We start from the raw sequence: 24635 nt of genomic DNA on the forward strand, positions 1-24635 counted from the left end.
CCACTCGTCTCGGATATTATGCTTGAAAGCCGCTAAGGCCTCCGCATCCGGACAGTCGACGATTTGGTTTTTCTTTGTAAGGAACCGAGTCCAGAATTTCCTGGCCGACTCTTCTGGCTGCTGAATTATGTGGCTCAAGTCATCGGCGTCTGGTGGTCGCACATAAGTGCCCTGAAAGTTGTCGAGGAATGCGGCTTCCAGATCTTCCCAACAGCTAATGGAGTCCGCTGGCAAGCTATTAAGCCAATGTCGTGCTGGTCCTTTGAGTTTGAGTGGGAGGTACTTGATGGCATGTAAGTCATCACCGCGGGCCATGTGGATGTGGAGGAGGAAGTCCTCAATCCATACCGCGGGATCTGTTGTGCCGTCGTATGATTCAATGTTTACAGGTTTGAAACCTTCTGGGAATTGATGTTTCATTACTTCATCTGTGAAGCATAAGGGGTGTGCGGCGCCTCTGTATTGGGCTATATCACGACGCAGCTCGTATGGGTCCTGCCCGCTCTGTTCGGCCCGGCCGGATTTGCTTTTACTGTATCCGGCATGATGTTTACCGTCTCGTAGAGTGGTGCGCCCTCGTGATCCGTAGATCGATCTTGAGTGCTTTGCTTTGTCCTCCAATATGTCTCGCAAGTCTAGCGTATCTCCCCATGCCTTTCTATTTGGATGGCGTTGGGGTGGAGGCTGAGCTTTCGGCAGGAATGCCTCTCTATCGCGGCCACGAGGTGGCCGGTCTACCGTATCATACGCTTCTTCCTCCAGTCGGGGTAGTAACCTGTGCCTTGGGTAACTTTTGGAGGGACGCTCGAGTTTATATTCCTCGGCTGCGAGGACTTCAGTCCATTTGTCAGCTAGCAGATCTTGATCAGCTTGAAGCTGCTGCTGCTTTTTCTTCAGGCTATTTGCCGTGGCCATAAGCCTGCGCTTGAAGCGCTCTTGTTCGACGGGATCCTCTAGTACGGCGAATTCATCATCGCCGAGGCTTGCCTCGTCTTCAGAGGGGGCATGTAATTGTCATCCTCCTCCTCTCTGCCAGCCGCTCTCTCAGGAGAGCTGGCTCCTTCATCCTCCTGATCTAACTCTTGCTGGAGGGGGTTTTCATTGTCTTTGGCGCTATCCGGAGTGTTATTATCTCCTGTGCCGGTATCACCACTTTTGCTTTGGCGGGACTTAGGGCGGCGCCGCTGACATCGGCGCTTGGGTTGCTTCTTGGAGGGGTCATCCTCTGCTATCTCGTCGTTGTTGCCTTCATTGGGTGTATCCACCATGTATATGTCATACGACAAGGTGGCTTTCCAGTGCCCTATAGGTGCTGGTTCATGTTCGTCTCCTACATTGTCGTCCATACCATCGATGTCTTCGGAGTCGAAGTCGAGCATGTCGGTTAAATCATCGACAGTGGCTACAAAGTGGGTGGTGGGTGAGCGTCGAATTTCTTCGTCGTCCCCATCCCAGTCCTGTCGGCCATAATCCGGCCAGGGCTCTCCTGAAAAAGAGAGAGACCTTAGTGAATTCAGAATGTCGCCAAAGGGTGAGTGCTGAAAGATATCCGCGGCGGTGAATTCCATGATCGGCGCCCACTCGGATTTGATTGGCAGGGGCACGGATGGTTCGGGGTCCGGAAGAGAGTCCGGCACCTTGGAGTCATGGGTTGCGCAGAGGATTATGCTGGTGTTTGGCTCGATCACCGTCGAGACTGTAGCCCCTGAGGCGGTGTCTAGCCACCCGTCCTCGATTGGCGCAGTTGGCTCCGAGCTAAGGGTCGGAGCTGGTGTGGGCGCGGCTTTGGAGTACCATCCGGTGGCAGAGCTAGGTCATGCCCATCGAGACAGTGCGGCGCCCGGCTGTGGCTCGAATCCGTCGAAGATCAAGTCTCCGTGGATGTCGGCCGTGTAGTTCAAACTTCCAAATCTGACCTGATGGCCAGGGGCATAGCTTTCAATCTGCTCCAGATGGCCAAGCGAATTAGCCCGCAGTGCAAAGCCGCCAAATACGAAGATCTGTCCGGGGAGAAAAGTCTCACCCTGGACCGCATCGCTACCGATGATAGTAGGAGCCATCAAGCCTAACGGCGACGACATAGAGGAACTCTCAATGAAAGCACCAATGTCGGTGTCAAAACCGGTGGATCTCGGGTAGGGGGTCCCGAACTATGCGTCTAGGCCGGATGGTAACAGGAGGCAAGGGACACGAAGTTTTACCCAGGTTCGGGCCCTCTTGATGGAGGTAAAACCCTACGTCCTGCTTGATTGATATTGATGATATGGGTGTTACAAGAGTAGATCTACCACGAGATCAAAGAGGCTAAACCCTAGAAGCTAGCCTACGGTATGATTGTATGTTGTGATTGTTGTCCTATGGACTAAAACCCTCCGGTTTATATAGACACCGGAGAGGGTTAGGGTTACACAAGGTCGGTTACAAAGGAGGAGATATCCATATACGTATTGCCTAGCTTGCCTTCCACGCCAAGTAGAGTCCCATCCGGACACGAGACGAAGTCTTCAATCTTGTATCTTCATAGTCTAACAGTCCGGCCAATGGAGATAGTCCGGTTGTCCGAAAACCCCCTAATCCAGGACTCCCTCACATACGCTCTTGAATATCGAGTTGTTTCTTCAGCTCCTTCAACTCTTCAGGTCCAAGCTTGTAAGGACTTTGCAAACAGGTTCCGTGCCAGGCTCAAAATCGATGATGAATTCAACTGGCCGGTGCGGAGGCATTCCTGGAAGCTCTTCTGGAAAGACGTCTTGATATTCGCAAATGACTGGAATCTGAGAGATAGCATCCAACTCTCCCATCTCGTTGAGAGAAAACAGTCGAATGGTATCATCACGAGCGGCAAAGACGATTACATCCTCAGACGAATGTGTCAATTGAATCTGTCTGGCAGCACAATCAAGGCGAGCCTTGTGCTTAGAAAGCCAGTCCATTCCGAGAATAAGATCAATATCCGAGTTACCAAGGACCATTAGAGAAGACAGAAACTTGTAGTCGCCCAACGTGATGGTAACATCCGGGACGCAATTGTTAGATGTCATTTTCTTGCCCGGGGACACAATCTTCAACGGGAAAGGAATCTTTTCGGTCACAAATTCATGCTTGGCAACAAAAGGTCTTGAAATGAAAAAAGCGATGCACCAGTATCAAAAAGAACTTTTGCAGGAATATCGTTAACAGGAAGGTTACCCATGATTACATCTGACGAGTCCACTGCCTGAGCTGCATTCATCATGTTGACCTTTGCAAACTTGGGATTATGCTTGACCACTGCGGTGCTGGCAGATCTCACAGGAGGAGGAGGAGGAAGACGCCTTTGATTGAAGCATTTGTTGGCATAGTGACCCTTCTGCTGACACTTGTTGCACGTGACCTCTGAAAGCGGACGGTGATATGGAGCACTCGATCTTAGAGCATGAGACGAAGTCTTGTTCTGAAAGCATGGGTTGGGCGGGTGGGAATATCCATTGCCACCTTTGCTCTTTTGTTGATAAGGCTGACAGAACGGAGGAGGAGGAGGCAACCAATACTTTTGCTGCTTAGTTACCACTTGATTTGAGGAAGAAGGAGTTGCATCTCTGACTCGTTTCTTGGAAGCATCGCACTTGAGCTGAGCAGTCTCTTGTTTCAGTGCCATGTTGTAAAACTCATCGTACTTCTTTGGCTCAAAAAGCACGAGAGCTAGTTGAAGATCTTCTCTGAGGCCACCTCTGAACTGATAAATCATGCTCTTCTCGTCAGGGACGTCTTGCTTAGCGTAACGAGTGAGCTTCTGGTATTCCAAAACTGCAACGATAAAATTGTGACAACAACACCTCGAAGCTCAACTCCCTGGGACACTGCCACAACCCCTAAATGTCAGGAGGCACCAAGAACAATGTTATCGTCACAAAACCATCGGAACGATTCCAAGATACCCGCGTGATCCTAAAAAAATTTAGTGAAATTAGAGAAAGAGAAGAGTCAAAACTCTACATCAGGATGCCTCACCAGAGCGATGAAGGGACTGAGGAGTAAAAAGAATCCTACTCTCCGATATATATAATCCTAAATGACTCAAAACATTTTTCTAGACTCAACAACGCCAATGATTCGATCAAGTAGGGGGCTCCTAAGTCGGGGAAGGCTCTGATACCAACTTGTAACGCCCACGATGCGGCTATATCTCCCACGTGTCGAACCACGACTTAGAGGCATAACTGCATTGTAAGCAATGTCGCAAGTGGGGTAATCTTCACACAACCCATGTACTGAATAAAGGAGAGAGATACATAGTTGGCTTACACTCGCCACGTCACACAATAGCATAAATATATCATTACAATCATCTAGATACAATCAAGGTCCGACTATGGAACCAAAATAAAGACAACCCCAAATGCATAATGTCCCCGATCGCCACAACTGGGCTCCACTACTGATCGTCTGGAAAGGAAACGTAGTATCGTCCTGAGTCCTCATCGAACTCCCACTTGAGCCCAGTCGAATCTCCTGGAGCGATATCATCAGTCCCTGCATCTGGTTTTGAAGTAATCTGTGAGTCACGGGGACTCAGCAATCTCACACCCTCGCGATCAAGACTATTTGAGCTTATAGGTAGGGTAAAAGGTATGAGGTGGAGCTGCAGCAAGCACTAGCATATATGGTGGCTAACATACGCCAATGAGAGCGAGAAGAGAAGGGAAAGGCACGGTCGATAAACTATGATCAAGAAGCGATCCTAGAACAACCTACGTTCAAGCATAACACGAGACCGTGTTCTCTTCCCGGAATCCGCCGAAAAGAGACCATCACGGCCACACACTCTGTTGATTCATTTTAAGTAAGTTAAGTTTCAGGTTTTCTACAACCGGACATTGACAAATTCCCATCTGCCCATAACCGCGGGCACGGCTTTCGAAAGTTCGAATCCCTGCAGGGGTGTCTCAACTTAGCCCATCACAAGCTCTCACGGTCAACGAAGGATATTCCTTCTCCCAAGACAATCCGATCAGACTCGGAATCCCGGTTACAAGACATCTCGACAACTGTAAAACAAGTCCAGCAAGACCACCCGCTGTGCCGACAAATCCCGATAGGAGCTGCACATATCTTGTTCTCAGGGCACGCCGGATGAACACTACGTACAACTAAAACCAACCCTCAAGTTTCCCCGAGGTGGCGCTGCAAGTGGCTCTATTTTGGACCAACACTCAGAGGAGCACTGGCCCGGGGGTTTAAAATAAAGATGACCCTTGAGTCCGCGAAACCCAAGGGAAAAAGGCTAGGTGGCAAAAGGTAAAACCAAGGTTGGGCCTTGCTGGAGGAGTTTTATTCAGGGCGAACTGTCAAGGGGTACCCATTATAAACCAACCGTGTAAGGAACGCAAAATCAAGGAACATAACACAGGTATGATGGAAACTAGGGGCGACAAGAGTGGAACAAAAACACCAGGCATAAGGCCGAGCCTTCCACCCTTTACCAAGTATATAGGTGCATTAAAGTAGACAAGATATAATAATGATATCCCAACAATAAACATGTTCCAACAAGGAACAAACTCCAATCTTCATCTACAACTAACAACGCTATAAGAGGGGCTGAGCGAAGCGGTAACATAGCCAAACAACGGTTTGCTAGGACAAGGTGGGTTAGCGGTTTGACATGGCAATATGGGAGGCATGATAAAGCAAGTGGTAGGTATCGTAGCATAGGCATAGCAAAAGAGCGAGCATCTAGCAAGCAAAGATAGAAGTGATTTCGAGGGTATGATCATCTTGCCTGCAAAGTTCTCTGAGTTGACGTTAGCTTGATCCTCGTAAGCATACTCAACGGGCTCCTCGGTCACGTAATCGTCTCCCGGCTCTACCCAAAGCAAGAACACAAGCAAAGGGAGACACAATCAACCACGTGCAATGCATAAGCAACATGATGCAAAACATGGCATGATATGCGGGATGTGATATGAAATGCATATGCACGCTTCGGAAAGGAGAGATTGAACCTGGCCTCAACTAGGAAAACCAAGAGTGCCGCTGGAAAGATGAGTTGATTTCGGTCGAAATCGATATAAAGATCACCGGAATCGGATGCACGGTTTGCAAATGGCAAGCAAAACAAATATGGCACCGATCTGCGATTAACAGCACGAGGCCATCTAAATGCATCAAGAACAACAAGCTACTGCACTCTAACATAGCAACAAATCACATGGCAGGGATCCACTTAAGATGCTTGACAAAAGAGGAACACTGAGCTTTGGCTAATTCACTCAATAGCAGGTTCAAACAAGCATGGCAAAAGTGCAAAAGATATCAGGTTACAGACTTAGTGAAAATAACAACATGTCAGGAATTTAACAACATGAAGCAATGTTTAGCGCAAGATAACAACATGCTATAGGAACATATCATGGCAAAGCAAGGCATGGCATGAAGCTACTCAAAGCATACAACAAAAGTCCCTTACTAACCATAAGCCAAAAGGGATCAGAAAATACAATGGCAACCATGTGAACATAGCAACTTTCGTTAACAGATTCAGACTTAGCAGAAAACTGGAACATGGCAAAACAGATTCACGTAGGCATGTTTACGAGCTCGATGCACTCACCACAAAGCATTGCATGACAAACTAAGCATACACCCAGCAAGTAGACATGGCATAGAAGCTAAACATGGCAAGAACAACCTCATAGCATGCATGGATCAACTACAACAACCTCGGCAAAATTACTTAACATGCAAACATTCTACCAGGAACATTTTATAGCAAAAGTAGAGCTCGATTGAGTCAAGCTAGGGTGCTCCATAATTGCAAACAAAGGCATGGATGGATAGAGCATAACAATATCTCCAAAACATCCTTACTGATCATGCTCAAAAGAGGCATGGATCACTCTATAGCAACAAGAATACATGGCATAAAAATATCAACAGGGCAAATACTTAGAAGATTTCTAAGTCCATGAAATCAGCAAAATTACGAGAGCTACTTTGCATGCTTGTGCTAGTCACCACAAAGATCACAAAATACATGGCATACACCCCTGTAAATATGGCATGGCATACTTCAAAACACATGTAGGGCTGAAGTTCATAGGAGGCACACATTAATCATGGCAAAAAAGACAAATGTTCAATTACTGATAAGAATCTAAAACTAACATTGCATAGCACTCTTGCAATAGCATTTAGGGCATCAAGATGAACTAAAATGAACATGGTGCAATGGAATGAAATGAAGTACTCGTCGAGACGAACAATATGATATGTTACACGCCCAAAATGGAGCCACGGATGCAAAGATATGGCATGATGAAAAATGCTAAAAGTTACTAGGACTTAGGAGAAAAAGTCAACCGTCAAGTTCCAGATCTAGGGTTCGTGCATGCCTCCCGAGGATGACCAGAGCTTCTCGCTGGAGCAGTGGCCGCGGTGGCCGGACTTGCCGAATCTGTCGGAGGGCGGCGGGCGGAGCTTGATGGGGCGGCACGGCGACGAGACGTGACGGCGGGCAACCGGTGGCGGCAAGCGGCGTCGGCGGGGCGGCGAGGCGGTGCGCGGGCGGCGGGGCAGCGCGGGGGCGAGCGAAGGCGGTGGCGGGCGCGCGCGGGCCAGGGAGGGCCGCGCCTGGGCCGAGCGGGCCAGCGGCGGAGGGAGGTGGCTGGGCGAACCGGGAGGTGCCACGTGGCGGCGGCGGGGCAAGTCGGACACGTCCGGCCCGGTGATTTTCATCCGGCGGTGCTAGGTGGAGGGAGACTAGGGTTAGGGATCTGGAATTTTCGGGGGGAGGCCTATATTTATAGGTGGAGGGAGCTAGGAGGCTCCAAATTGAGCACGGTTTGCGGCCACGCGATTGTGATTGAACGACCGAGATGATGGAGGAGGTTTAGGTGGGTTTTGGGCCACTTTGGAGGGGTGTTGGGCTGCAACACACACGAGGCCTTTACAGTCCCTCGGTTAACCATTGGAGTATCAAACGATGTCCAAATGGCACGAAACTTGACAGGCGGTCTACCGGTAGTAAACCAAGTCCGCTTGGCAAGTCCCGGTCCAATCGAAAAACGTTTGACACCCGCACATGAAAAGAGGTAAAAGGGGACTCCGGAGGACATAGGAGCGCCGGAATGCAAAATGGACAACGGGGAAAATGCTCGGATGCATGAGACAAATATGTATGCAAATGCGATGCACATGATGACATGATATGAGATGCATGACAAAGAAAAAAGCAACACGACGGCAAAACCCAACAACGAGGAAATATCATAACTTAGTGCCGGAAATGGCAAGAGTTGGAATACAAATATGGTAGGTTACATACGGGGTGTTACAATTGTCCTCCCCAATGGGATTAGAGTCAAACTGGATGTTACGAAAAAAATAACAAGATTTGTGGGCTTCACAAAATCTGGTGAAACTGAATATTATTAGGTCAAGTTTGAGAGACTCCCTGTTTTCTGCTATATGTGTGGCCTCCTTGGGCATTGGTATGAAGAATGCGGCTCCGGAGAGCACGCAAAAAAGGACATGGAGTGGGGACCTTTTATCCTTGCGTCTAGGAGATGACATTCTAGAAGGGGCAGAAATACTAGCAGAAGTTTTGATGATAATACAGAACTGGATGAGGAAGGCCTTGATGGTGAGGAAGGAGATGATACATTTGGCAGAGGGAAAGGAGCTGGGCGCGGCTGAAGCCTGGACTTGGTCGTGGCTTTGACATGAATCGTGGACAGTATAAATGAGGCTTTCATGGAAGCACGGTGGAAAAAATGACCACCAGCGAACACATGACACAGAGATGGCGTTTCAACGCGGTTAATGCGCTATACGATCCAGATGTTGAGTTAAATCCTAGTGTGGGTGCAGGCCAGGAGAAAGTGATGGGAGATGCAAACATCTTGGGAAAGAGGAGTGTTGATGACTCTGAACCTGTAGAAATAACATCTACAAAAATTGTCTGTGACAAGAATCCAGGTGCTATAGTCCCTGTTGGAAACACGGCTAACGGCCTAGACCAGTTTGGAGGGCAGGACCCCCTTGATTCTTCTCTTGGAACCCCACAGAAAAACCCAAATAAGAAAAAACTAAAGGCGGATGATGGTGCGGCCATTGACAGCAAATCGACAAGTGAAGCGGCAGCCTCCGTGGAGGAGGACCACCGGAAGCAATGAATCTTCTAAGTTGGAATTGCCAGGACAGTTCGAGAAGTAGCGACATTTATCCAGTCGCATTCCCCCAGCATGGTGTTTTTATGTGAAACTAGGAAACCAAAGGAGAAAATGAAGAAGTACAGGAAAATATTTGGTTTGAAAGGTTTTGATGGGGTTGATAGCATTGGCAACAATGGAGGGCAAGCTCTATACTGGAATGAGGCATTTAATGTTGATGTTGTTTTTTCAAATCAAAGGTGTATGGATGCTTATGTCAAACTAGGCCCTGAGGACTTGTGTTTATGGTGAACCGAGGGTAGAGGACAGACACAACATGTGGACTATGCAAAATAATATGAGTTCCCAATCTGACCTCCCTTGGTTAGTAGTGGGCGACTTCAATGAGTGTATGTGGGACTTCGAATATTTTTCTCTAACCCTGAGACCTGTCGGACAGATGCAAGCCTTCCGGGATTGTCTTGAGACTTGTGGCTTGGCAGATTTGGGTTTCACAAGGGTGGCTCATACGTATGATAATAGAAGGAGTGGTGCAGGCAATGTAAAGGTATGGCTGGATAGGGAAGTTGTGTCCCCTTCTTGGCGCAATTCTTTCGAACACCCTACCATTCGACACTTAGTCTCGCCAGTCTCGGACCATGTGGTCATGCATGTGAGGTGTGATATATTGGTGTACCAGCATGTGAAAAAGAAATTTCGCCAATATGAAGTTATGTGGGAACACGATCCGGTCCTGCAAGAAGTAATTTCGAAGGCATGGGTGGAGGCAGGCCAGAAGTCATGTCTTGGGGATGTTCATGCAGCACTAAGATCTACCATGAGTAAACTTTTTTGATGGAGCAAGGAGTTTGGTAATGTTGCACACGAGATAGAGAAGTCCAAAACTTAGTTAGAGGAACTAATGCTAATGAATGCAGATAGATGTGATATATAGCGTGTTACAGACAAGATGAATGAACTTTTGTATCGGGAGGAGCTGATGTGGTTACAAAGGTCAAGAATTGATTGGCTGAAGGCAGGGGATTGCAACACAATTTTTTTTCATGCAAAGGCAGTGTGGAGAGCTCGAAAAAATAGAGTGAATAAGTTGCAGGATGCACATGGCGTGAACCACACAGGAATTAAGGAGATGGGTGTTGCAGCCACGAGCTATTTTGAAAATCTATTTATGGCTGACCCAAGTATTGATCATACTCTTGTTATAGAATTGTTCGAACAAGTTATAACTCCAGAAGCACAGACAAGGAAATAGCGGATGCGCTCTTCCAGATTAGTCCCTTAAAGGCTCCGGGGCCTGATGGTTTCCCTGCTCGTTTTTTCCAGCGCAATTGGGCAACGGTGAAAGAAAGTATTCTTGTGGCAGTAAAAGACTTCTTTCGCACAGGTATAATGCCCCCTGGTGTTAATGATACTATAATTGTTATGATCCCTAAAACCGATAATCCGGTGAAAATTACGGCCAGTTCTCGATGACATTATTTCACCTGCTCAAAGTGCATTTATACCTGGACGTTTGATCACTGACAATGCCTTTGTAGCTTTTGAATGCATACATCACATCAAGCAAGAGAAAGATCCCACAAAGAGATATTGTGCGTATAAGCTTGATCTCTCAAAGGCTTATGACAGGGTGGATTGGAACTACCTTAAGCAAATGATGCAAAAGCTTGGCTTCGCTCACCGTTGGGTCAATTGGATAATGTCATGTGTGACCTCGGTGAGATACCCCGTAAAATTTAATGGAGCTATCTTGGATTCGTTTGCACCGTCGTGTGGTCTTCGGCAAGGTGATCCGCTGTCCCCTTATTTGTTCCTATTTGTTGCTGACGGCCTCTTCTCTCTTTTCACCAAGGGTATTGAATCTGGAAATTTATCTCCACTGAAAATTACAAGAAGAGCTCCTGGTGTTACACATCTATTATTTGCAGATGACACGCTTTTATTCTTCAAAGCTTGTGACCAAGAAGCAAATTACATCAAGTGTATCTTGGTTGATTATGCGAATGCCACTGGGCAGTTGATAAACCCCTCCAAATGCTCATTGTTGACTGGGACATCTTATCCAAATGGGGTTACGGAGAATGTGAAAGTGGTGCTGCAGGTACTCTCTTCGGGGTTTGAGGAGAAATATTTGGGATTGCCAACCCCAGATGGAAGGATGTCAAAAGGCAAGTTTCAGAACCTGCAGGTCAAGTTAACCAAGCGCTTGTTTGCCTTTGATGGACATCCAACGCAGGCAGGAAAAGAAGTGCTCATTACAGCAATTGCCCAATCAATCCCAACATATATAATGAGTGTTTTCAAGCTCCCACTAGAAGTGTGCGATGATCTAAATTGCATGGTTAGAGACTATTGTTGGGGGGTAGAAAAAGGGAAGAGGAAAACTCATTGGTATGCCTGGCATAAAATGACAAGGCCTAAGAAACAGGGCGGGCTGGGATTTAAAGATTTTCGGTTGTTTAATCAAGCCCTATTGGCACGGCAGGCATGGCGAATTCTGGAGTACCCCAACAATTTGTGCGCGAGGTTATTCAAAGCAAAGTACTTCCCAAATGGGCGTCTGCTGGACACGGTCTTTTCTGGAAATCCCTCTCCTACTTGGCAGGCAATTGTTCATGGCTTAGAACTCCTCAAGAAAGGGGTGGTTTGGAGAATTGGAAATGGCCAAAATATATGTATTTGGCGCGACCGGTGGATTGTTTGAGAGCCATGTGGAGGACTAATTACTACTAGAGGAAGGTGTCGCTTGAGATGGGTCTCTGAACTGCTGAATCATCATGGGGCTTGGGATTGGGACAAGATTAATCAACACTTTCTTCCTGTTGACAGAAATGAGATACAAAAAATTAGACTGTTTCCTCGGGCTGGAGAGGACTTCGTCTCTTGGGCTCCGGAGAAAAGTGGAGTGTTTACAGTGCGCAACGCGTACAAACTCGCTAGCGCTGAACTTTCAAATGAAATGGAGGCCTCAAGCAGCTCCAGACCAGATGGGACAAGAGATGGATGGAAGCATATTTGGCGGAGTGCAGCACCACCAAAGGTTCGTTCCTTTGCATGGCGTTTGGCTACGGACTCCCTAGTAAATTATACAAATAAAGTTAAAAGACACCTGGAAGTTACAGCAATGTGTCCAGTCTGTGAAAGGGAAGAGGAGGACTCATTCCATGTGTTTTGTTCATGCAACCATGCAGTACAGCTATGGATAGCAATGGCGGAAGTATGGGACTTACCGGTGCACTCGCAGATTAAAAATGTTGGTCGGGATTGGTTTTTACACTTGGTTTCTGAGATACAGGAAGATAAGCTGGTTCGGGTGATTATGCTTTTTTTTGGAGAATTTGGTTCTTACGCAATGATATGGTGCATTCAAAGAAGCCACCCCCTGTTGAAATCTCGGTACGTTTTTTGAGCAGCTATTTGTCCTCGCTTTTGGTGCTGCAATCTGAACCAATCGGCGACCCAATCAAAGGGAAAGCTCATGTCAAATATGTCCTTGTTCTAAGACAAAATCCACATGAGCAGAGATATATGCTTCTGTCCTAAGTGATATGGCAGGTGCAGGAATGGTGCTTAGAGACCATGAGGGGACTGTCATATTTAGTTCCTGCCGATGCATTCACTCTTGCGATGACATATTGGAAGCTGAATTTCTGGCTCTAAAGGAAGGAACTTTGCTTGCGTTGCAATGGAGTAACTTGCCCATAGATGTGGAATCGGATTGTTTGAAGGTTGTCAAGATGATTAAAGGAGGAGGAGAAAACAAATCTAAATATGTATTCATTGTTAGAGATATCATTATTGCGTTGGGAGAGGGGAATTCTTGCATTACTCATACTTGTTGAACCTGTAATAATGTTAGTCACGTCTTGGCAAATTTTGGTAGGATGCATTGCCGAACCATGGTTTGGCTAGGATCTGGACCAGATGAGGTCATGGAACTAATAGAACGAGAATGTAACACTTTGTTTTGAGTAATGCAAGTCTTATTCGCAAAAAAAAAAAAGAAAAAAAACCTCCTCCGGTTCAGGAAAAAAAAAAGAGAACTCCTTCCATGATGTTTTTGCTCTTCTAAAAAAAAAGTGTTCGGGTAGGAGAAATTAAAGCCCTCAGCCTAAACCAACGTCCAAATTCTGGCGCAAGAAGTTCAACACTCCCGCGCATACATGGTCGACACGTTTACGTGAGAGATCTCTTTGCCTGATCATGTACTCCACAGGTGCACCACGGGCGGTAATGCTACACCTACGTACAATCAGGACGTTTTGCACCCCAGGCCGACCTGCTCTGCTCCCTCCGTATCCGTATCCCTATCCGTATCAGTATCACCCAACTGTAACCGCAAAAGATGGGAAAACTGCTCTACTCTGCCTCTTTGCTTTGCTGCAGCCACTAGCCGACGAACAGAAAAGCTCCCTTTTGATTTTTGGATACAGTCCAAGGCTGCAGCTCTGCTTCTCCTCTTAGCAGCAGAGCGGGCTGGCATGCCGTGCCACCGATCGGAACCAACTGCGTTTTGCCCAAATGCTGCCGCGCCAGCATAGCTAGCTCTGCGCCTCTGCCTCGGCCGTGCCATTATCACGAGCTCACCACACTTCAGACGAGACGACCCGGTTCTTCGCTTTGCTCCCGTTAAACCCTACCCCCGCATCGCCGCGACCACCAGTTCACCCTCGCCAACACCGCCGCACACGGGCGCCCGCACGAACCGAGGCCGAGATGGCGCACGCGTCGTCCTCCTGGGTCATCCTGGGCCGCGTGCCACGGGTGACGGCGGCCGACGCAGACCTCCCTCCGGGCGCCGACCTTTCCCTCCGCTGCCGACGCCCCCGCGCATCGCGCTCCTCACCATCCCGCCGCGCATCTTCCCGGGGCGCACCGCTTCCGACAACTACCCGTCCGTCGTGGCCGTCGACCCCACCGGCCTCCTCCTCCTCCACGCCGACCAGGGCCGCGCCACGGGCCCCACCATCGTCGACACAGCCGGCAACCAGTCGTTCGGCTGGCGCCCATTCGTCGCGGGCTACTTCGTCCTTGACGCTACAACCGCCTCCGCCCTTCCGCTTCCAAAGCCCGAGCTCATCCTGCACTCGGGCCACCTCGGCCTCATCTCCTCCCCGGGGGGTGGCGGCCACTACATGGTCGTCGAGCTCCAGCCCATCCTCGGCGTTCAGGAGGGCACCCTCCTACGCTTCTCGTCCGACGTCGGGGAGTGGGTCAGCAAGGGCATCCACATCCCGCTTCCATTCCGGCAGTTGGCCCCCAACGGCGCGGTCTCGTACTACGGGAGGCTCTGGTGGGTCGACCTCTCCTGGTGCCTCCTCACCTGCGACCCCTTCGAGGACGCGCCGGTGCTGAGGGTCGTCCCTCTACCGCCGGGCAAGGTGCTCGAAAGCAGGGAGGGCTGGGGATTTCTCGACAAGTACCGCTGCGTCCGTGTCAGCGGCGGCAAGCTGCGGTTCGTCGACATGTACCGGAACCGTAACAGCCGCGGCGCTGCGCAGATCAGCGTCTGGACGCTCGCCGATCCGGACTCCACAGAGTGGACGCTGGAGTACGAGGCCACCTTTGCGGAGATCTGCAACGACGCGAGCTACAAGGCGACTGGTCTGCCAAGGAAGATCCCGGTGCTTGGGCTCATCCATCCCACCAACCCTGACGTGGTCTACTTCTTCCTCGACAAGCATCTGCTCGGTATCGACATGGGTGCTCGCAAGGTTGTGGAGTGTGAGATCTACGAGCTGGTTGCCCCGCCTAGCAAGCACGTGTGTACCCGTTTCCTTCACGCTTGGCAGCTGCCACGGGCTCTCAGCTGCTCAGGTTGTTGAAATAGAGTTGTATAGGGATAGGACTAGTGTTTAATTGTAAACCTTTTCTATCCTTTCTTCTGTCTAACTCCTCCTCTACCGACCTTCTCTGTATCTCTCAATCAAACTATCGATCATTTTGTAAGCCATGACAACATCCATATAAATATAAGTGCGGCCCGAGAAAAGGGTTTAATGCTTCCCACGATTTATTTCATGGTATCAGAGCATCTTCTTCCTAGATCGAGAAAGAGATCGCATCTAGCCTACCCAAACCTCGCCATGACCACCGCCTCCACCCAATCAAGCACCATGAGTGCGCTCACCACCTCCCTCGCCTCGTCATCCACCTTTGCGCCTTCATCCAGTAGCACCCAAGCCATGTCCCTTGGGACACCACCACAAGAGAAGCTCACGAGGAACAATTTCCTCATGTGGAAAGCCGTCGTGCTGCCGCAAATCAAGGGCGCACAGATGGCTCACCACCTCGATCCGACGAGCCAGACGCCGCCGGAGACCCTCACCGTCACCAAGGACGGGAAGGAGGAACAGATCGTCAATTTTGCACGCCACCTCTGGTACGCTCAACAACAGCAAGTTCAAGGTTTTCTGATGGGCTCATTGTCTCGCGAGATCCTTGCACAGGTGGTCACATTGCAGACGCCAGTGGAGGTATGGGCCGCCATTCATGTCTCTTTTGTTGCCCAAACTCAAGCCCAAGCCATTAATACCCGCATTGAATTGACAAACCTGAAAAAAGGAAACCTGAACATGACAGATTATCTTGCCAAAATTAAGATGCTCTCGGACGAGATCGCATGCACAGGAGCGGGGTTGGGCGATGCAGAGATCGTCTCCCATGTTCTCGCCGGCCTCGACCTCGACTACAACCCGGTCGTGTCGGCTCTTGCAGCGCGGGTCGAGCCTGTGACTGTCCAGGAATTATTCAACCAATTACTCAGCTTCGACGCCCGCCTCAATCTGCTTCACGGGATGAACGTTCGTCAATCCTTCGTCAACGCTGCTTCACGTGGTCGAGGAGCTGGTCGCGGGCGCGATCACCAGGGGCGTGGCCATAGCAGCGGCAACAGCGGCCGCGGACGCAGCAACAGCCAGAGCACGCGTCCTGGCAGGGGCGGCTACACCAACAGCAACGTCCCCGCACGATCTGGAGGGGGCGGCAACTCCAACACCAACGCCTCCTCTGGATCATCTTCTTCAACTCGCGTTCAGTGTCAACTATGCAAGAAACCAGGACATGAAGTCGTGGATTGTTGGCACCGGTATGACGAGGATTATGTTCCTGATGCTCGTCATGTAGCCGTTGCAATCAGGGAACAAGGTGGTGAAGATGACACCATATGGTATGCAGATTCAGGAGCTACTGATCATGTCACCAATGAACTAGAAAAGGTGGCCATGAGGGAGAAGTACTATGGCAACGACCAGATTCACACCGCTAGCGGTGGAGGTATGGATATTTGTCATATTGGTCAAGTATCTATTAATTCCCCTAGTCTTAAACGTGATCTAATTCTTAAAGATGTCATTCATGTTCCAAAAGCCGACAAAAACCTTGCATCTATGTCTTGTTTGACTTACGATAATAATGTCTTTTTTGAAACTCATCCTACGTATTTCTTTATAAAGGATCGGGAAACGAGGGAGCTCATCCATCACGGTAGATGCATTGGAGGCTTGTATCCCATTACATCCGGAGCACTTAACCGAAAGCGTCGTCATCATCAAGTTCACTCCGCTGTCAAGCCCTCCTTGGCGAGATGGCATCAAAGATTAGGGCATCCTTCTCCGATCATAGTCAAGCAAGTAGTAAATAAAGGCAATCTTCCATTGTCATCTAGTCAAAGTATTGAGTCAGTTTGTGATGCTTGTCAATGTGCAAAGAGTCACCAACTCCCCTATCCTAGGTCAAATAGTGTGTCTCATGCTCCATTGCAACTTATTTTTAGTGATGTATGGGGTCATGCAAGAGATTCTTTTGGAAGAAAAAAAATATTATGTTAGTTTCATCGATGATTTTAGCAAGTTCACTTGGATATACCTGCTTAAATTTAAGTCTGAAGTTCTTTATATTTTTCAAGAATTTCAAAAACTTGTTGAACGTCACTTTGATAGTAAGATTATTGCAGTCCAAAGTGACTGGGGAGGAGAGTATGAGAAACTCAACTCTTTCTTTCGCAATATTGGTATTGCTCATCATGTTTCTTGTCCCCATGCTCATCAAAAAAATGGTTCTGCTGAGCGTAAGCATCGTCATATTGTTGAAGTCGGCCTATCTCTTCTAGCTCATGCATCCATGCCACTCAAGTATTGGGATGAAGCCTTTATTGCCGCCACTTATCTTATCAATCGCCTTCCTAGCAAAGTAATTGGGAATATTACTCCTTTGGAAAAATTGTTTCATCAAAAACCTGACTACAACTATCTCAAAATCTTCGGGTGTGCATACTACCCCAATATTCGCCCATACAACCGACACAAACTTGAATTCCGTTCCACTCAGTGTGTTTTCCTTGGCTATAGTAATCTTCACAAAGGATACAAGTGTCTTGAAGTTTCCAGTGGACGCATATATATTTCTCGTGATGTCGTATTTGATGAAATAATATTTCCGTTTTCAAAACTTCATCCAAATGCCGGAGCTCTACTTCGTGCAGAAATAGCACTTTTTCCTGATTATATGCCTAGTACTAATCACGGGGGCGAGTTAAATAGTGCTGATCATATGACTAGTTCCAATGAAAAAGAAAGTTTTAATTTTGGTGCTAAGTGTGCAGATATAAACTGTCATTTTATGCAAGAGAATACAGACAAGGGCAGCAGATCCCAGGCTGATTCAGGTGGCAGCGAAGGTGTGCGATCCAAGGAAAATTCTGTTGACAGCGCGGCAGACGCGCGATTCCATGATCCCAACACGCAGCATGCAGTGAATGATATGGTGGCCAGCAGCCCCAGCAGCGCGGGCCCCTCCACCCCAGTCAGTGTGGGCCAGCGCGCCTCACCAGTCGGTACTCACGCGCCGGACAGGCCAGCGGCCGACCGAGCGACCAGTCTGGGGCCCAGCATGGACGGCGCGCCCCGCCCGACCGAGCGGCTGGTTAACGAAGGCGCCACGCGGTGCGCGCCTGCTGGCGCGATAATCCCGAGAGGGACTCCTGGCTCCCCGGTTGCCTCGGATCGGGAGCAGGGCGATGCACTGGATTCGGCGGGATTGTCTGTGGCTGACGATTCTACTGCTGAACCAACTACATCGAGATCTTCTATGCCAAGGGATACCCGACCTACTATACCAGTGCAAGGACCTGAACTCCCACGTCGTCATACCAGATCCAAATCAGGTATTGTCAAGGAAAAAGAGTACAAGGATGGTACTGTAAGGTATGATAAAATCAAACATGCCTTTCTTACTAGTATGGGTGAACCAACTCATTTGCATGATGCACTTGCTAATAAAGATTGGAAAGAAGCTATGGATAAGGAATATGAGACACTCATGAGAAATAAAACTTGGCACTTGGTACCGTCAAAAAAGGGCAAAAATGTCATAGATTGTAAATGGGTGTATAAGATTAAAAGGAAGTCTGATGGGAGCATAGACAGATATAAGGCTAGATTGGTTGCGAAAGGATTCAAACAAAGGTTTGGTATTGACTATGAAGATACATTTAGCCCTGTTGTTAAAGCAGCTACTATTCGTCTTGTATTGTCTATTGATGTTTCCAGAGGTTGGAGCTTAAGGCAGCTAGATGTTCACAACGCATTTCTTCATGGTGTTTTGGAAGAAGAGGTTTACATGCGGCAACCACCAGGTTATGAAAATAAGAGCACACCTCATTGTTGGGGAACGTAGCGGAATTTTAAAATTTTCTACGCATCACTAAGATCAATCTATGGAGTCATCTAGCAACGAGGGAGAGAGGAGTGCATCTACATACCCTTGTAGATCGCGCGTGGAAGCGTTCAAGAGAACGGGGTTGATGGAGTCGTACTCGACGTGATCCAAATCACCGATGACCTAGTGCCGAACGGACAGCACCTCCGCGTTCAACACACGTACGGTTGGGAAGACATCTCCTCCTTCTTGATCCAGCAAGGGGAAAGGAGTGGTTGATGAAGATCCAGCAGCACTACGGCGTGGTGGTGGATGCAGCGGGATCCCGGCAGGGCTTCGCCAAGCGCAAGCGGGGAGGAGAGGTGTTACGAAGGGAGAGGGAGGCGCCAATAGAAAGGGGTCCGGCTGCCCTCCCTCCCCCCTCTTTATATAGGGGCCTTGGGGGGGCGGCCCTATGAGATGGATCTCCAAGGGGGCGGCGGCCAAGGGGTGGCTTCCCCCCCCCCAAGCCAAGTGGGGGGCGCCCCCAACCCTAGGGTTTCTCAACCCTAGGCGCAGGGGAGGCCCAAGGGGGGGCGCACCAGCCCACTAGGGGCTGGTTCCCTCCCAATTCAGCCCATGGGGCCCTCCGGGATGGGTGGCCCCACCCGGTAGACCCCCGGGACCCTTCCGGTGGTCCCGGTACAATATCGGCGACCCCCGAAACCTTCCCGATGGCCGAAACTGGACTTCCTATATATAAATTTTTACCTTCGGACCATTCCGGAACTCCTCGTGACGTCCGGGATCTCATCCGGGACTCCAAAAAACTTTCGGTTACTGCATACTAATATCTCTACAACCCTAGCGTCACCGAACCTTAAGTGTGTAGACCCTACGGGTTCGGGAGACATGCAGACATGACCGAGACGCCTCTCCGGTCAATAACCAACAGCAGGATCTGGATACCCATGTTGGCTCCCACATGCTCCACGATGATCTCATCGGATGAACCACGATGTCGAGGATTCAATCAATCCGTATACAATTCCCTTTGTCAATCGGTACGTTACTTGCCCGAGACTCGATCGTCGGTATCCCAATACCTCGTTCAGTCTCGTTACCGGCAAGTCACTTTACTCGTGCCGTAATGCATGATCCCGTGATCAACCACTTAGTCACATTGAGCTCATTATGATGATGCATTACCGAGTGGGCCCAGAGATACCTCTCCGTCATACGGAGTGACAAATCCCAGTCTCGATTCGTGCCAACCCAACAGACACTTTCGGAGATACCTGTAGTGTACCTTTATAGTCACTCAGTTACGTTTTGACGTTTGGCACACCCGAAGCACTCCTACGGTATCCGGGAGTTGCACAATCTCATGGTCTAAGGAAATGATAATTGACATTCGGAAAAGCTACAGCAAACGAACTACACGATCTTTGAGCTATGCTTAGGATTGGGTCTTGTCCATCACATCATTCTCCTAATGATGTGATCCCGTTATCAATGACATCCAATGTCCATAGTCAGGAAACCATGACCATCTTTTGATCAACGAGCTGGTCAACTAAAGGCTCACTAGGGACGTGTTGTGGTCTATGTATTCACACATGTATTATGATTTCCGGATAACACAATTATAGCATGAACAATAGACAATTATCATGAACAAAGAAATATAATAATAACCATTTTATTATTGCCTCTAGGGCATATTTCCAACAGTCTCCCACTTGCACTAGAGTCAATAGTCTAGTTACATTGTGATGAATCGAACACCCATGCAGTTCTGGTGTTGATCATGTTATGCTCTAGGGAGAGGTTTAGTCAACGGATCTGCCACATTCAGGTCCGTATGTACTTTACAAATCTCTATGTCTCCATTTTGAACACTTTCATGAATGGAGTTGAAGCGACGCTTGATATGTCTGGTCTTCCTGTGAAACCTGGGCTCCTTGGCAAGGGCAATAGCTCCAGTGTTGTCACAGAAGAGAGTCATCGGGCCCGACGCATTGGGTATGACTCCTAGGTCGGTAATGAACTCCTTCACCCAGACCGCTTCTTGTGCTGCCTCCGAGGCTGCCATGTACTCCGCTTCACATGTAGATCCCGCCACAACGCTCTACTTGCAACTGCACCAGCTTACTGCCCCACCATTCAAAATATACACGTATCCGGTTGTGACTTAGAGTCATCCAGATCTGTGTCGAAGCTAGCATCCACGTAACCCTTTACGACGAGCTCTTCGTCACCTCCATAAACGAGAAACATATCCTTAGTCCTTTTCAGGTACTTCAGGATATTCTTGACCGCTGTCTAGTGTTCCATGCCAGGATTACTTTGGTACCTTCCTACCAAACTTACGGCAAGGTTTACATCAGGTCTGGTACACAACATAGCATACATGATAGACCCTATGGCCGAGGCATAGGGGACGACACTCATCTTTTCTCTATCTTTTGCCGTGGTCGGGCATTGAGCCGTGCTCAATCTCGTACCTTGCAATACAGGCAAGAACCCCTTCTTTGACTGATCCATTTTGAACTTCTTCAATATCTTGTCAAGGTACGTACTCTGTGAAAGACCAATGAGGTGTCTCGGTCTATCTCTATAGATCTTGATGCCTAATATATAAGCAGCTTCTCCAAGATCCTTCATTGAAAAACACTTGTTCAAGTAGGCCTTTATGCTTTCCAAGAATTCTATATCATTTCCCATCAACAGTATGTCATCCACATACAATATGAGAAATGCTACAGAGCTCCCACTCACTTTCTTGTAAATGCAGGCTTCTCCATAAGTCTGCGTAAACCCAAACGCTTTGATCATCTCATCAAAATGAATGTTCCAACTCCGAGATGCTTGTACCAGCCCATAAATCGAGCGTTGGAGCTTGCACACCTTGTCAGCATTCTTAGGATCGACAAAACCCTCCGGCTGCATCATATACAATTCTTCCTTAAGGAAACCATTAAGGAATGCCGTTTTGACGTCCATTTGCCATATCTCATAATCATAGAATGCGGCAATTGCTAACATGATTTGGACGGACTTCAGCTTTGCTACGGGTGAGAAAGTCTCATCGTAGTCAACCCCTTGAACTTGTCGATAACCCTTAGCAACAAGCCGAGCTTTATATATGGTTACATTACCATCCGTGTCTGTCTTCTTCTTAAAGATCCATTTATTTTCTATGGCTCGCCGATCATCGGGCAAGTCAGTCAAAGTCCATACTTCATTTTCATACATGGATCCTATCTCGCATTTCATGGCTTCTAGCCATTTGTCGGAATCCGGGCCCGCCATCGCTTCTTCATAGTTCGAAGGTTCACCGTTGTCTAACAACATGATTTCCAAGACAGGGTTGCCGTACCACTCTGGTGCGGAACGTGTCCTCGTGGAACTACGAAGTTCAGTAGCAACTTGATCTGAAGTTTCATGATCATCATCATCAACTTCCTCTCTAGTCGGTGCAGGCACCTCAGGAACATTTTCTTGAGCTGCGCCACTTACCGGTTCAAGAGGTAATACTTCATCAAGTTCTACTTTCCTCCCACTTATTTCTTTCGAGAGAAACTCTTTCTCTAGAAAGGACCCATTCTTGGCAACAAAGATCTTGCCTTCGGATCTGAGGTAGAAGGTATACCCAAAAGTTTCTTTAGGGTATCCTATGAAGACGCATTTTTCCGATTTGGGTTCGAGCTTTTCAGGTTGAAGTTTCTTGACATAAGCATCGCATCCCCAAACTTTTAGAACGATAGCTTAGGTTTCTTCCCAAACCATAATTCATATGGTGTCGTCTCAACGGATTTCGACAGAGCCCTATTTAAAGTGAATGCGGCAGTCTCTAAAGCATAGCCCCAAAGTGACAGCGGTAAATCGGTAAGAGACATCATAGATCGCACCATATCTAATAGAGTGCGATTACGACATTCGGACACACCATTACGCTGAGGTGTTCCAGGCGGCGTGAGTTGTGAAACTATTCCACATTTTCTTAAGTGTGTGCCAAATTCGTGACTCAAGTATTCTCCCCCACGATCTGATCACAAGAACTTGATTTTCTTGTCACGTTGATTCTCAACCTCACTTTGAAATTCCTTGAACTTTTCAAAAGTCTCAGACTTGTGTTTCATTAAGTAGACATACCCATATCTACTCAAGTCATCAGTGAGGGTGAGAACATAATGTAAGTGCATCTAGTGCCACCCCTAGTTGGTTTTGGAGTATTGACGACAAACCTAGTTGAGGGACTAATGTGTTTGTGAGAATTGCAGGATAACACAGGTAGAAGTCCCTCATTGATTCGGTTTTCCTACCAGAGATGACCCCTAAAAATGTATGAAGACATTGAAGTCAAAGATGGTATGTGAAGACATTCACCTTGAAGACTATGACAAGAGAAGACATCGCATGAAGACTATGGAGCGCGAAGACTTAGATCTTTCGTAGTTCTTTTTCTTCTTTGTTGAGTCATAGGAACCACCGTACTGTTAAGTGGGGTCCAAGAGAACCAGTCAGAATGACTGAAGTGATGCTTAACCAAAATCCTATGTCTTCGAGTGAAGACTATGAGAGCGAATCTTGTTCAGAGTTGGACAAGTCATCTTTGCTTGTAGCCCAAGTAAAGTTGCCGTGTGTGTTTGAAATCTGACCGTTGGAACACGTGTCAGTTCCTTAGTGACCCAGGGTCATTTCGGACAAATCAGGTCGGGTTGCCTAGTGGCTATAAATAGCCCACCCCCTACAACCATAAACGGTTGGCTGCTCAGAGTTAAAGTACGGCTTTGTCGTTTGAGAGCAACCCACCTCGAAGCCTTTGAGAGAGAATTCCTTGCGAGGATAAAGCCCTAAACACCCAGAGCCAAAGAGTGTTAGGCATCACTTAAGTCTTCCTGTCTGTGTGATCTGAAGACTTATTACACTTGAGGACTGTGAATCCTCCAACCGGTTAGGCGTCACGTTCTGAGCATCCAAGAGTCATTGTGGATCGCCGGTGAACGAAGTCTGTGAAGGTTTGGGAGTCTACCTTGAAGACTTACCAGAGTGATTGGGCGAGGTCTGTGTGACCTTAGCTCAAGGGGAATACGGTGAGGACTGGGTGTCCTGAGCTGCGTGTTCAGGACTGGGTGTCCGGGACTGTGTGTCCTCAGGTTTAAATACCTAGCCGCCCTAACCAGACGTACAACTGTCACAGCAGTTGGAACTGGTCCAACAAATCATTGTCTTCAACGACTCACTGGTTTCATCCTTCCCTTCCCTTTACTTACTGTTGGTCCTTGTGAAGTCATTGTATGATTGCATTATCTTTTGTCTTCACTGAGTGACTGCTTGTTCTGATTGGCTTCACAATATCTTCCTACCTGATCCTTACTGCCTAGCTGCTATTAGTCATTGTGCTTTCACCTCATTGAATACTTGACTATGGTTTGCCTAGTGTAGTCTACCTTCCGCTGCATGGTAATAGGTTTATTTCTATCGTTTGTCTTCGAAACTTCCATGTTTTGAAGACTTTCATAAAAATCGCCTATTCACCCCCCTCTAGTCGATCACTAGCACTTTCACATAACGATAGCCACCGCGAGCCTCAACACTCATTGGACCACACACATCAGTATGTATGATTTCCAATAAGTTGGTTGCTCGCTCCATTGTTCCTGAGAACGGAGTCTTGGTCATTTTACCCATGAGGCATGGTTCGCATGTGTCAAATGATTCATAGTCAAGAGACTCCAAAAGTCCATCAGCATGGAACTTCTTCATGCGTTTGACACCTATGTGACCAAGGCGGCAGTGCCACAAGTATGTGGGACTATCATTATCAACCTTACATCTTTT

General features: G+C 48.1%; 2 pseudogenes; both read left to right on the forward strand.

Annotated features, from left to right (window-relative positions):
* Window positions 1-13868: 13868 nt before the first annotated feature.
* On the forward strand, window positions 13869-14977 carry LOC119272119 (annotated as a pseudogene).
* Window positions 14978-15786: 809 nt separating this feature from the next.
* Window positions 15787-15926, forward strand: LOC119273869 (annotated as a pseudogene).
* The last annotated feature ends 8709 nt before the right edge of the window (window positions 15927-24635 follow it).

Source organism: Triticum dicoccoides, chromosome 3A, assembly GCF_002162155.2.
Source record: "Triticum dicoccoides isolate Atlit2015 ecotype Zavitan chromosome 3A, WEW_v2.0, whole genome shotgun sequence".
NCBI lineage: Eukaryota > Viridiplantae > Streptophyta > Magnoliopsida > Poales > Poaceae > Triticum > Triticum dicoccoides.